The 14,790-nt window shown below is 37.5% G+C and overlaps 2 protein-coding genes across 5 annotated transcripts in view; one reads left to right on the top strand and one right to left on the bottom strand.

Annotated features, from left to right (window-relative positions):
• Positions 1–14,790, bottom strand: part of LOC106077399 (short-chain dehydrogenase/reductase family 42E member 1-like) — a 283,344-nt gene that overhangs the window by 145,900 nt on the left and 122,654 nt on the right. The window lies entirely within an intron of this gene.
• The window catches only part of LOC106077997 (netrin receptor UNC5C-like), a 505,747-nt gene continuing 497,819 nt past the window's right edge, over positions 6,863–14,790 (top strand). For 2 of the 4 annotated variants that reach the window (XM_056020001.1, XM_056020000.1), the window contains exon 1: positions 6,863–7,173. The gene's annotated coding sequence lies outside the window, so the exon portion shown is untranslated. The remainder of the gene's footprint in view (positions 7,174–14,790) is intronic. The other 2 variants (XM_056020004.1, XM_056020005.1) reach the window with 1 other exon arrangement.

Genomic DNA, 14,790 nt, shown 5'->3' on the forward strand with positions numbered 1-14,790 from the left:
AAGTATATTCTATATATAAATCCAGATGGTCGGTACACGGTAGGTCTATCACAGTATCACTCTATTAGATGAGTAGATCTAGATCTTATTATTATTATAATAGATCTAGATGTCTAAATCTAATCCCATTTGAACTCAAGGAAGTCGGCAGGCAGGGTTCAAATTAGAAAAATCTAGGGGTCATCGTAACAACAGTAAAAAAATAATAGATCTTAAATTGTAGTAATAGCGGCGATTAGCGCTACATAGATCTACGTCGTAACATAGCGACCGGGCATCATTCATGATTGATACTCTTAAGTCTAAGTTAAGTTTAAGTCGAATACTTTTCAAAAGCTGGCAAGCAGCCATTGAAGTCTAGATCTAGATCAAAAGTATTCAAATTAAAGAATCTAGATATCTATCTAGACTGATTCAAACCACTCTAATCTGGACCGAGATCTAGACTTATAAGACAATACGGTAGCACAAGATTTAAAAAAAAAAAAAAGAACTTTAACTGTGTCAAAAGACCGGATGTGCGCATGTTCAAAACAAATCAAAAATCTTATTTCGCATTCTTCCGAAAATGGAAAAATAATAAAATCGGATTTTTTTTTCATAAAAAAAAATTGAAAAAAAAAAATCGGATTTAAAAAAAAAAAAATGTCTGGAAAACTTCGGATTTTTTTGCTAGAAAATCGGACCAGAAGAAATTATCGGAATTCCGACAATTGTCGGAAAATTCCCATCACTGCTTTAATTAGTTTATAAATCTGTTCGTGCCAAAAGTAAAAAAGAAAAGTTGACACGATGTCAATATGTCATGTGGATCAATCGGTCTATGACACCATGCACACAGTACGTGTTCTTCTAGCGGGAAGTGGTCTGACATGGTAAGCACCATTTAGCTGGGAAGAGACGTGTCCACTCTTGCAGATATTATTGATTCACCCTCGAATAGGAGATGGGGAGGCCTGGTCACTTCCAAAACTTAAAAAGTAGTTCCCTACGTCAGTCATCGTGGTCTAGACTTCATCAAGGGAACAGAATGGCCCAGTCACGCTCCCCAACTCACTGACAAGGCCCAAACACTGGCTCAAGGCTTCTTCACTGTACAATACCTCAATGACTCTACAGAGCCCGATGGTTGCTAATGACGCCACGAGTGGCAGGAGGAAGTAGACAGGAGAAGATAATATTTATCCAATTGACAAGCAAAAGCCTGTCCCACCGCGGTAGTCTCCCCATTTACTTCTCTTATCTCTCTATTTCTCTCCCAGCACCCAGTGAAGCTAATAAGCCAGCGAGTCAGCATGTTGAACTGCAAGTGAGAAGCTGTATCAATTGAAGGTGACGTCATTTCATCTCTGGGATTCAGAATGTTCAAAGCAATGCGCCATCGCTATGACTGTAACATTGGCCTAGAGCTCATCATTGCATCCGTATACAAAAATGTGTGCGCATTTGTGCAGTGAAATTTGGTAAATACTTTGAGTATAACTTATTAGTGACATTCAAGTCTCTTTAAACAAGGTGGGGTGGGGTGAGACAAATCTATAGAGTCTACAGAAGCACAATGTTTAGGGTACTCACCAACGTGAACAGAAACCTAGACACCAACGAGGTGGCAGAGTGGTAAAGCGCTTGGCTTCCGAACCAAGGGGTCTCAGGTACGAATCTAGGGGAGGGCTGGGATTATTAATTTGGGGATTTTCAGGACGCCCATGAGGTCACTCTAATGGGTACCTGACATTAGTTGGGGAAAGTAAAGGGTGTTGGTCGTTGTGCAGGGCAAATCACACCCTCTTTAATCCTCGGTTGTAGAAACAGATGACCTTTATAGCATCTGCCCTATAGAGATCGCTAGGTGTGAAAAAGGTACTTTACTTTGAATCACTAGCCACTAATTAGAGACAACGACAGATCTGTGATTTCGTCCAATGCTGACTTTGAGACGATATAGAGCTGTTATTTTCAAAATATTTTTTTAAATAGGAGGTAGGTGGGCTATATATTTGAGTTACATTTCCAACTTTTCCAAGGTGTTCAAACTACGGCCCGTGGGGCATATCCAGACCAGTCACGTATTGTCCAAACTACGAGACGTGGGACATATCCAGCCAGTCTCGTGTTGTCCAAGCCTCGGCCCGTGGGACACATCCAGCCAGTTATATGGTGTTATCTGGCCTCTTGAAACACTTACCAAAAGTGCATAATAAAACCGTCTTTGAACTCGACGATTTTTTGTTCGGTTCTGCAGCCAGTGACATGCGCAGTGACTTATAGCCCACCAGCCAGTGACATGCGCAATTACTTATAGCCCACCAGCCCATAGACCGCCAACAATAGATCTCCAAAATATCCTGTCCTTATCCTTCCGTAGCGGAAATTAATGCGCCCACTTTCAGGGCCAGGAGAGGTAGTGTACCAATACTCTAAAACCTAAGATTTACACATATGAAACAAATTACACATACATATCTATTTTTAAAATACCGTTTAGCCACACGGCTAAACCGGCTTTCCGGAATGATTCTGACCTTCCAAAATTCCAGGAACGCTTCAACGTACTCAGACATAGTTATTGCTATTATCGTCTGCTAGGCTGCTAAGATGGCGGCAACATTTGAAGTTTTTTTTCATTACGCGACCTCTGACCCTCTTCACTATCTCATTTTGTCACAGTCAACGGAACACATGAAGCGTAAAACAAGCTTTGATTGGATGGCCATTTTATTGGGTAATTAGACATCGGTAGAAAAAAAAAACATGGCCACCGGAAACTATTGATGGCTCCGAAGAGGTCATGTGACTTCGTGCCCGGCCTCTATCATGTGTGAACAGAGGAGCCCAGATAGCTTCACTTTGATTGCTTGGGCCGGTTTGATTGTTTTCAATTATGGGAGAAGCCGGGAGAATTCAATTTGAAGGAGGAAGTCACGGCTGAACGTTATTTTTTTCCCGCCACAAACATGTGCATTACGTGAGCTTGGCAGACGGGCACGGGAATGATGACGTCATTTGTCCGGACAATATATTTAAAAATATAAATTTCTGGGAGACACAGTGAAATAAATGTCTACAAGATGTAGATGTCTGGATAGAGCGAATTCGAAAGAAAGATAGAAGTAACTTAAATAAATGTCTTCTAGATCTAGATGTCTGTATACAAGTTAGATAAAAATGAATTTCTACTAGATCTTGATGTCTACAGAGAATAGTCTCTATTATACCCATGTACCTCGATAGAATGACAATAATATAAATGTCTACTAGATCTTGGTGTCTACAGAGAATAGTCTCTATTATACCCATGTACCTCGATAGAATGACAATAATATAAATGTCTACTATACTTAGAAGACAAAATGGAATAATATAATAGTATTCAATGTAGATGTCAGCATAAAATCAGATTTTAAAAGTTATTCAAACATTTTCTGTCATGTTTGTATGTCATAAAGAAGAGTGGCTCAACCAGAGGTCATCAGAAAGCACAAGACAACCTATTTACAAAGAAATGACCACGCCAAACAAACTGGACAATATACAATTCCACCGAGGCAAAGAGCAATCAACAATTCTCCAACTTAGAACAAAACTACACCTTTAAATTTTCAACTAAACAGAATAAAAGCCACACACCCATTCTTCTGTAGACACTACGCCAACCATTACGAAACTGTCAATTAAATCCTCTTTGAACGCCCATATTACAAACACTTTGTAAGGCAGCGTGGAACAGCTGAAAAAAAAATAGAATTGCGAACTACTTTTCCTTGGCATATAGAGAAAGTAGCAGAAAGTTATATAACAAAGTCAATGTGTAACTGTGTCTGTCTACATGTGCGTGCGTGCAAGTGTGTGTGTGTTTGGGGTATTTTCTTGTCCTATTTGCTAAGTTCGCCGGCCCTTTTAGAAATAAAAGAGATCTTAGTTGGCAACTGAAAGAAATGTTTCAAATAAATTTTAAAAGTCAACAAAAGATTAATAAATTTGACCCCCCCCCCCCCCCCCAAAAAAAAATGCGTTCAAAACAGTATGTAAAAAACAGCTTCACATAAAATTAAAATAAATAAGGTCCAAATGTTATGACTTAAATAAGTGTTTGGTATATTAACAATACATCTACTTCAGCAATCCGATCATTATAAAATTAAACACATACAAATTCGAACACAAAAAGATGAAATATAACTTCTTTGTTTACCCTAGCCTTGGAAATGAAAAATTATATTTACATACGCAAACTCTCTCTCTCTCGCTTTGTCACGTACTGTCTCCTCTTTCTCTCTCTGTCTCTCTCTCTTTGTCGCTTACTGTCTCCTCTTTCTCTCTCTTCTCTCTCTCTCTCTCTCTCTTTGTCGCTTACTGTCTCCTCTTTCACTTCTTAACTAGCATTTAAACGTTGACCTTCATTAGGTCTTAGGACCTATCTAGCTCTTGAAGAGACCATCGCGTAAGCAGACAAAAAGTGAACAGGGCCTCACACACTGAGTTACATGGTTATGGATTAAAACATGGCAGTAAATAACCATTGACCATTGGTCAGTAAAGCAAGCGCTACGGGGGACAAGGGCATCCCAGAAAACGACTGCAAGACCAGGCAGCAGCACTTTAACCTTATTTCTGCCTCTGATATTTTTATTTTTTTCCAAAACATTTGGAGACAGATGGACTCAAGAGGTTATAATTTTAAAAAAATAAAAAAGTAGGATACTAATATAGAATACAAGCAAAGAATACACAGATATAATACACATGTTTAATACATACAAACATATAACACCAAACATGGGACACGAACACAGAATATAACTGTTAATAGTGAATAGTTGTAATAGTGGTGTATTCTTATGTAAAAAACTGCTTACATAAGTGATTTAAAAAATTTGATTTTTCGCTTTCAGAAAAGAAAAAAGTAGCCGTTGCATCAGAACTTTGAATGGACTAAAATATTATGATGTCAGATTTTCACTATCTTTTCTAGTTTAGAGATCTAAACGGGACGGACGGACAGACGGACAGACATTTCACACAAAACTAATAGCGTCTTTTCCCCTTTCGGGGGCCTCCAAAAAGACGCGCGCGAGTGTGTTGGAGGAGATATGCATACAAAACACTGAAGTGGTAAAATCATCTTTACTGGAATGATTTACCACAAAAAAAATGAGTTTAGGATAAATAGATTGTATTTTAATAGACAATGTCCTTTGGTAGTTTTTGAGTTTAAAAACGAAGATTGCGTCACAAAAATTCATCCAATTTCATGCAACAAATCAAGCATTATTTAACAACGTTAGTCAGAAAAAAATCTTTTTCAAACAAAGAAATTAGCGAAGGGAAAAAAAAATTCAAAGAAAGACAATGAAAAGAAATCACAAAGCAAGCCAAGAATTTTTGTCTGTTGGAAGAAAAAAATGAACCTGATAATCTCTAGTTAATTGCTTTCAGAACAAAAATTCAGTTGATGATATTTGATTAATTGTAATGCAAAATTCATAATTTTCTTTCCGTTTTTCAAGAAATGTCAACAAAAAACAACAACAACAACCTGTGTTTTGTTCCAATTTAGTTCCATCTCACATCAACAAAAGGAACACAATAATCAGAAGACAACAAATATAATCATGAACAAACACATCAACATTGAGAGAATATGAGGGCTGGTCCAGGAGACGAACTGTATTGGCTCATTTAAAAAAGCTATTGAGGTCGATTGTGACCAACACATCAGACTTTGCACCTTACCTAAAAGAGAACATGGGTCTTTAGCTTTAAGAATATACAACCCTCGAAATCAACTATATTGGCAGTCATTGTACATTGTCTCTTTGTTTATGACTTTTGGGAAAATCTTGAAATATTAGGCGCAGACGTTTCAACTTTCATTTTAATTGTTTGATCTACATTTTCGTCGACATTTGATAGTGACCTGACATTTGGTAGTGACCTGACATTTGATATTGACCTGACATTTGATAGTGACCTGACATTTGATAGAGACCTGACATTTGATAGTGACCTGACATTTGATAGTGACCTGACATTTCATAGTGACCTGACATTTGGTAGTGACATGACATTTGATAGTGATACATTTGATAGTGACCTGACATTTGGTAGTGACCTGACATTTTGTGCCCTACATAGTGGCTCGCGGTGAGAACAGAACGCGGATCAAGGAAGAGCTTCGTTTTAGCTGAGTTATTTTACCTGTAATTAGACTCACGCTATAGCTCTACAGTCTAGACCTAGCATACACTTCTTGAAAGCTATATCTGGAAAACAAAGTTCGAGAACCAAACATACGCGATTAATCAAATTGAAGCCATTGAACTAAATAGGAACTATTGAAATAAAATCAAAAGTAGGCGACATATACAAATGTAGTAGACAAATATCACAAAATTGTGAGCGACATATAAAAATGTATTGGACAAATATCACAAAATTGTAGGCGACATATAAAAATGTAATTGGACAAATATCAAGAAATTGTAGGCGACATATATAAATGTAATTGGACAAATATCAAGAAATTGTAGGCGACATATATAAATGTAATTGGACAAATATCAAGAAATTGTAGGCGACATATACAAATGTATTGGACAAATATCACAAAATTGTAGGCGACATATAAAAATGTAGAAGACTTATAGAACCAAATCTAAGCGTCTGTTCTATGTACCTGGACTAAAAACTGACCTCGATCAAGTCTCTAGCCCTAGTTGTAAAACATCACATCCTATTGTTCTAAAAATCAACTCCTCACTCCATCTCACACCCCCCACTCCCCCCTTTTCCCTTCTTACCAATGAGAAGTTTCAGTGCTCACCCCGGCGCGTGCTCCACGCCTCGCTCAGCAGTAGTGGCTCACCGTGCTGCCTGGAGACTTATGGCAGTAGACTGTATTCCTTCCAAGATGGAGCTCACCCAATGTTTACCGTTGTGAAAGTGTTGCTTATTGTGGGATTTATTCCTAAAACAACTCATTCATGCCAAATATTTTTTTGTTTTACTGATTCTAGCATATGTACGTGCATCCATTCACCTAGAGCTGGCACTATTCCCCCGTGCAGTGTATTGTGAATAGATTTAAAAAACATTCTTATAACGGAGTGTAGGCGTATCTCTCTGTGTGCGTGACAGTCTAATTACCTGCTGGCATTTACCTGCGATAAAAAGGTAAGCTCAGGGTAAGAGGATCAGAGTTCTAATAAGAGAAGCATGACACAAAGGTTATTAGAGATATAAGAGCCTGTATGGAATCAATTGTTGAGACATTGGTTATCACTTTCTCTGTTTATGTACAGAACTGTTTTCAAGAGACAAGATGTGTGTATTGTGTACGTTAACCAAGTCATGTCTGTACTAGCTAAATAAACGAAATGGCATTGAGCGGTAGAAGCAGCTCTTGTTGCATAGTGTAAAAATAGATAGATAAGATAGATACATTAATAGGTGACAAATAAATCTGAGAGAGAGATGGGGAGAGGGAGAGAGAGAGAGAGGAGGGGAAAGAGAGGGGGAGAGAGAGGGAGAGAGAGAGAGAAAGAGAGAGAAAGAAGGGTGGGTGTTAAAGGATAAATTAAAAATGATTTGACATACTGTTGACCTCTTTTAATTTTAATAAAACTTTCTTATCAGTTTCAAACATGCCTAGACTCTCCAGCACAATTATAATACAGCAGAGTTATATAATTGATATGATACCGATACGCTAGAGACGCGTTTGGGCTGTACAAAACAACAACATAACAATCATTTGTGAAAACGATAATTACGACAGTGGAAATAACCAAACCACTACAAAGTTTTCTTTATAATTAACAAGCATACAGTCTTTGATGTAATCTGTACACTCACAAACATAGATGTCATCTGTACACTCACAAACATAGATGTAATCTGTACACTCACAAACATAGATGTCATCTGTACACTCACAAACATAGATGTCATCTGTACACTCACAAACATAGATGTCATCTGTACACTCACAAACATAGATGTAATCTGTACACTCACAAACATAGATGTAATCTGTACACTCACAAACATAGATGTAATCTGTACACTCACAAACATAGATGTAATATGTACACTAACAAACATAGATGTAATCTGTACAATAACAAACATAGATGTAATCTGTACACTCACAAACATAGATGTAATCTGTACACTCACAAACATAGATGTAATCTGTACACTAACAAACATAGATGTAATCTGTACACTAACAAACATAGATGTAATCTGTACACTCACAAACATAGATGTAATCTGTACAATAACAAACATAGATGTAATCTGTACATGACGATTTTTGTTTGCTCTATCCATTTCTATCGCCTAATTCCCTACTTAAAGCTATCTCCCTTTAGCATAGAACATTTTCAAAAACAAAATTAATTACGACTATTATATTGCTCGATTTTTATTTATCATTTTGATTGATTCATTTGTAGTCATCAAGCATGAGCTTGTATGCAAACATTTTGATTGATTCATTTGTAGTCATCAAGCATGAGCTTGTATGCAAACATTTTGATTGATTCATTTGTAGTCATCAAGCATGAGCTTGTATGCAAACATTTTTTTTTTGATGATTGGATGAATAGAAGTGGTCCAAAAATCTAAGCAACATACAGAGTGAGTTAATAGAAGCAGTGTTGAATAGAAAAAAATGCATATCACTTTGAGATAACAAGGAACAGAGAAGCTTTGCATGGCCGTACTTGTCCTGGTGATGTGGGGGGGGGGAGTAATAATGTGAAATCAGAACACCCCCCCCCCCGACTTTCCGAATGCCAAAATAAATGGTTTAAATCAAAGTGACTTTGACCTAAGACTCGATGAGAATTTAGATTTTTTTTTTTTTGGAAAAAAGGGGGGGGGGCGGGATTGGGGGCCTCCAACTTCAGAATACAGAGTAAGCAATCCACTTCATTAGAGTTCTTTTGTGTATAGTTTTTGCAATACTGCAGAATATGCAATGATAGCTTATATACTAGACACAACTACAAGGTGAGACTAAGCTTCAGTAAAAGTGTGAGTTCAATTCATTCATCATTACACTTATATTGTAACACTTTCTTTTTGTATAACATCAATCTCCTCTCTTATTATTAGTATTCCCACTCCAACAAAAAAATTCTCACGAGAGGTAATTCATAAGAGATGCACAGAGTTCCAACCTTAGCTTACCTCCCCTTGGGGACACTTTCCCCCTTTTTTTGTATTTCTACTATTTTGTTTTTCCATTCTCTGAGACCCAGGAGTTATGTTCACCAACACTCATCCATTCTATGTCTATCTCATATTCTCCCTTTCTCTCTATCTCGTCTGTTTTTCACACTCCACCCCCTCCCGGGGAGTGTCTTTCTCATTCCCAATGACATACATCAGACCTGGCCTCTTGGACGACTATTATCTTAAGAACTATATCCCACTTTTGTCTGCCGCATTTGTTTGTCTTGACTTAATTGGGGTCATCAGGTACCTTTTGTAAGCAAATGTTACAATGTTATTTAATCCACTACCTTATTCCTGGTAATAACATACAATAGCAATTTATCTGATACAAGGCCAACACGCGAAGTGCTCAAACGCGATTCGATGGCCAGCGAACGATGTGTCAGAAGACATTAGAAAAAAAAATTATTTTTTTAAAACAGAAAAGTTACATTGTTTTTTTTTATAATAGATAATTTAATGCTACAATACGTATAATGGTTTGTGTGTACTTGTTTCATGTGTTTGATTGTTCTGCTTAAAAGTTGGAAAGGCTTGGCCACTTAACAAGGAGCTCGAGGTCAAATCCCGACTCAAACAGAGTTGTGTTTTCTGATCGCCTAAAGACAGCACGGAAACCTTCTGCCAGATATGTTTACCCCCCCCCCTACCCCCACCCATGTTCCACAAAAGAGAATGGACCGTAGCAATCTAAGCATGACAGATGCGCTATTTGAAAGCGATTTAAAAAAAAAAAGAAACTTTACAGGTACAACACGACTTTATCAGTGCGACAGGAAAGTAGGTCAGAGCAGGGTCTTTGTAGTTCCCAGAAATACAGTCTTCATTAATTCCAGCTCATAGGAAGCGACTTATTAAAAAATAACAATCAACAAGTGGCGTAGCTAGGGTGGGGGGAGGGTGGGGGTCCGAATTTGAAAATCCCCCGGGCCCCCACTTGAAGGGGGCACCCAAATGAGTGTCCGAAATTTGTTTTTACATTAAATATTACGCCATTATCTCATGTCATGATGTCGAATGCCAAAATGCAGGGGTCCCTAAAGAGGTCAAGCCCCCTCCGGTCCACCAAATCCTAGCTACGCCACTGCAATCAACAACAACTTATTAAATGATAACAATCAACAACAACTTATTAAATGATAACAATCAACAACAACTTATTAAATGATAACAATCAACAACAACTTATTAAATGATAACAATCAACAACGACTTATTAAATGATAACAATCAACAACAACTTATTAAATGATAACAATCAACAACAACTTATTAAATGATAACAATCAACAACAACTTATTAAATGATAACAATCAATGACAACTGCATTCTCCAAGCAGTAAAATTGCTTCATCTCCAGTTGAAATGTTTGTTCACGTTGAGAGATTGAAAAATTCACACAAAAAAAGTGTATCATCCAAAATATTCACGGCAACAATGCAATGCTTTGTGATAAGTTAAATGACACAGCGTTCTTTTAGTCAGCAATCGACCCGCGGGCCATGGGACGAGAACCCAGAACGTGATGCCGAGTCACCCGGATGACGTCCCTGGAAGGCTAGAGTCCGTCTGACGAAGTGAGGAGCTCGGTGACAATCAGGTGAGATGCTCAGGACTCGGGAGCCACTCGAGCCCTTGTCTGGAGACCTCTCCAGGTCTGGTCAAGTGGAACCAACAAGTGTGGCTCTGTGTATTTGTGGCCCACTTGGCCAAGGAGATCAGGACAAATCTTATTCCACTGGAGGAGGAAGAGAAAAAAAAAACAAACTAGGTGTGGGGGAGGGAAGTTATTCTGTTTTAATGAATGAACAGGCTACAGGTAACGAATGCTAACTAGATGAAAATATCACTGATGCTGTAGAGAGTATTGATTTATGATAATTCATTGGAATTTACCAAATATGCGAAGCAGAAATAAAAACCCGCGGATGCTATATGAAGTATTAGAAGCGGTTAGGGTTTAAGTTAGAGTTTAATTTTGATATATTTTAATTGAATATTAAACTTTTTTTTTAAATCCTAAAATGTAGGATCATATTAAAATAGAAATAGCTTTCCCTCGCTGACCTATTGGATGAGTAAGTACTAGAAGTTGAGGGTTGATCTTGTCTACTGCTAAATATTTTCAAACTGAGTTAAAGAAATAAACCTATCGATGATCTTGGTGTTTGCAATAAACATATGCCAGTAAAAACGTTTATTTCTTGAACTCAAATCTAGATCACTCTCTTGATGTACGTAATGAGTAGATCTTAGAAGTCATGGGAGTTTACTCAAACCTCACACACACACACACACACACAATAAAAGGAACAAAAAGTCACTTCACATTCTTGTACTGCAAACCATTGAAACTGTTCCTCTGAGTGGGCCGAAAAGTCAAAGTTTGAGAATCATAAACTAGTAGGACTGAGTTGAAATATATCAAAGAACTGAAGAAATGAAAATGACCACTTTCCATTAACAATCACTCGAGCCATAATCCCTGGGGAACCCCTTCATATTTCTTTACTTTGTTAAAAAAACACTATCTTTCTCTCTCTTCATCTCTCTCTCTCTCTCTTTCTCTCTCTCTCTTCCCTTTACCTCGTTGCACGTCAAAAAAAAAGTGTATGTCCATTAAGATTGGTAGATTAAATTAAAGAACTTTTTAAACAAATCTCTTGAACTACAAAACATTGAAAGATGAAACACTTTAAATAGAAAAACTTTTATTTTTCCTATGGATAACTACGTCAGAGTTCGAATTAAAGTTACGTGTTGCTATGACAACAAATTGTTGACGGTCCCAAGAGAAGTTTGTCGAGTAATGAAATCATCTTCCAGAGTTGAGAGAGTAAGAGAACATGATTTCATGGTGCGACACACGTTCAAATGTGAGTTTTGAGGCAAGCTGAAAGCTGAGAGCTAACTGGAAAGTTGACAACAATAGAACTCATTCATCTCGTGCTACTTATAGGAAGATTTTTGGGGCCACTAAAGTTCGAAGGATATGTAAAAAAGGTGAAGACAGGAAAATGTGCATAAGTTAGCCCTCAAAATGTGTATTGTTGACTGCTATTACTTTTTGGGTGGAAACTAAACTAGGATAGTAGTAAGATGATACTACGATGATAGTTATATCACAGTAAGATTAGAGTAAATTGAGAACAAGATGACAGTAGAATATTATCAAGAAGTTAGTAGGATGACATAAAGAACAACTACAGTATGATGGTAAGTAACATAATGATACTAGTAAGATGCTAGTACAAAGTCTACACTACGAACAAAGCAAGGTCTACTTTTGCTGTCCATCTAGAACTGGGAAATAAACTTGATCTCCTAAAACAAGAGAACACTTCCGCCAGTGTTATATCTGAATTGTCTGATAAAATTCTTCTTTCGGCCTTCCAAATGCCACATTTCGCGTTATTTCAAACCCATATAGCGAACTGTAGGTCAGCCCAATTCGATGTTGTAAGATGTCAGACAATTAGCTGATCAAGACACGGACCAGACGTCAAAACACAAGGTGTTGCCTTCCGTGTTAGTAAATCTGCCCTCTCACCTTTCATGGCCTCCACGCATCCGGTCTGCTGGTAACATGGAGCAACCAATAGACAAGGAGCCTGGCTCTTTAAGAAACACGAAACAGTCCATAGCCAGGGAGCCATTCATAGTATGAAGACATAACTCCAAAACAATGGAGCAACTACACATACATGATCGATTTTATTATTTCATAAGGTTAATAATTCATTGACTGTAGTGACTGTAGTGAATACATTCTTCTTCCTTCTTGACAACTTGTATTCAATCAGGAACATTGGACGTTTCGAACAGAAAGTTGACCGGAGCTGATAGTAAGGTGACTCATAATTAACTAGAATGGAAGATTTGCTTACATGCCACTATGCCGAGGATCATTCTACTCTTACACACACACCGATACAATTATTTATAGGCACAGACAAGCACAAGCACCTCACAAATCACACAGACACATATATATCTAGCTCACATACACATAGACACACACATCACGAACGCAGGCACACACATTATCTCTTGTAGACATAAAGTACACAAGCTTACTTGCAAAAATATCTCAGCATTTTTAGTGATCATTTATGGACTCTATTTTTATTCTCGCTATTTGAAAAGAATTCCTAGTGCTTGTTTGTGCATGTGAACGCCATGAAATTAGACACCACACGATTCTCACTTATACAACTGTGCTCTGCGGACTCTTTTCAAACGGACCCTCTGTAAGTTACTGTAGGTGTGTCTCTAGATCTAAAATCATGAAGACAAAGAAACAACAAAAGATCAGCCTAGAAGAGGCATAAAAGCGTGAGGTTGTGACGAATCTTAAATAACACAGAGCGATGTCACTAGAGCACACTCATAGAATCTAAGCCTACAATGGGAGAAAGAAGAGCAAGGTTTGTAGGGCAGATGATTAAATAAACACATATCTTCTGATAGAAAGGTGATGATTTGTTTGTAGGGCAGATGATTAAATAAACACATATCTTCTGATAGAAAGGTGATGATTTGTTTGTAGGGCAGATGATTAAATAAACACATATCTTCTGATAGAAAGGGGATGATTTGTTTGTAGGGCAGATGATTAAATAAACACATATCTTCTGATAGAAAGGTGATGATTTGTTTGTAGGGCAGATGATTAAATAAACACATATCTTCTGATAGAAAGGTGATGATTTGTTTGTAGGGCAGATGATTAAATAAACACATATCTTCTGATAGAAAGGGGATGATTTGTTTGTAGGGCAGATGATTAAATAAACACATATCTTCTGATAGAAAGGGGATGATTTGTTTGTAGGGCAGATGATTAAATAAACACATATCTTCTGATAGAAAGGTGATGATTTGTTTGTAGGGCAGATGATTAAATAAACACATATCTTCTGATAGAAAGGGGATGATTTGTTTGTAGGGCAGATGATTAAATAAACACATATCTTCTGATAGAAAGGGGATGATTTGTTTGTAGGGCAGATGATTAAATAAACACATATCTTCTGATAGAAAGGGGATGATTTGTTTGTAGGGCAGATGATTAAATAAACACATATCTTCTGATAGAAAGGGGATGATTTGTTTGTAGGGCAGATGATTAAATAAACACATATCTTCTGATAGAAAGGGGATGATTTGTTTGTAGGGCAGATGATTAAATAAACACATATCTTCTGATAGAAAGGGGATGATTTGTTTGTAGGGCAGATGATTAAATAAACACATATCTTCTGATAGAAAGGGGATGATTTGTTGACACCAGGTCTAAAGTGTGATGTCAATAACGAGAGAAGAGTAGAGAACTAGTCGAGTGAACCAAGTGACATGTTCAACTTTAGAGTACTCAATGACACGTTTGAGAGAAGATGTCTGAACCGATACACTGGCAGCTAACCGAGTTAACGGTGTGGGGCTACTGGATGAACTAAATCTCAGAAACACCTTCCAGGCGCCCCGTGGATCAGCTCGATACATTTCTCTCTCGTACCGTTCAGAATTCGTTCCGTTCACAG

The sequence above is a fragment of the Biomphalaria glabrata genome, chromosome 2 (assembly GCF_947242115.1).
Source record: "Biomphalaria glabrata chromosome 2, xgBioGlab47.1, whole genome shotgun sequence".
Taxonomy (NCBI): Eukaryota; Metazoa; Mollusca; class Gastropoda; family Planorbidae; genus Biomphalaria; species Biomphalaria glabrata.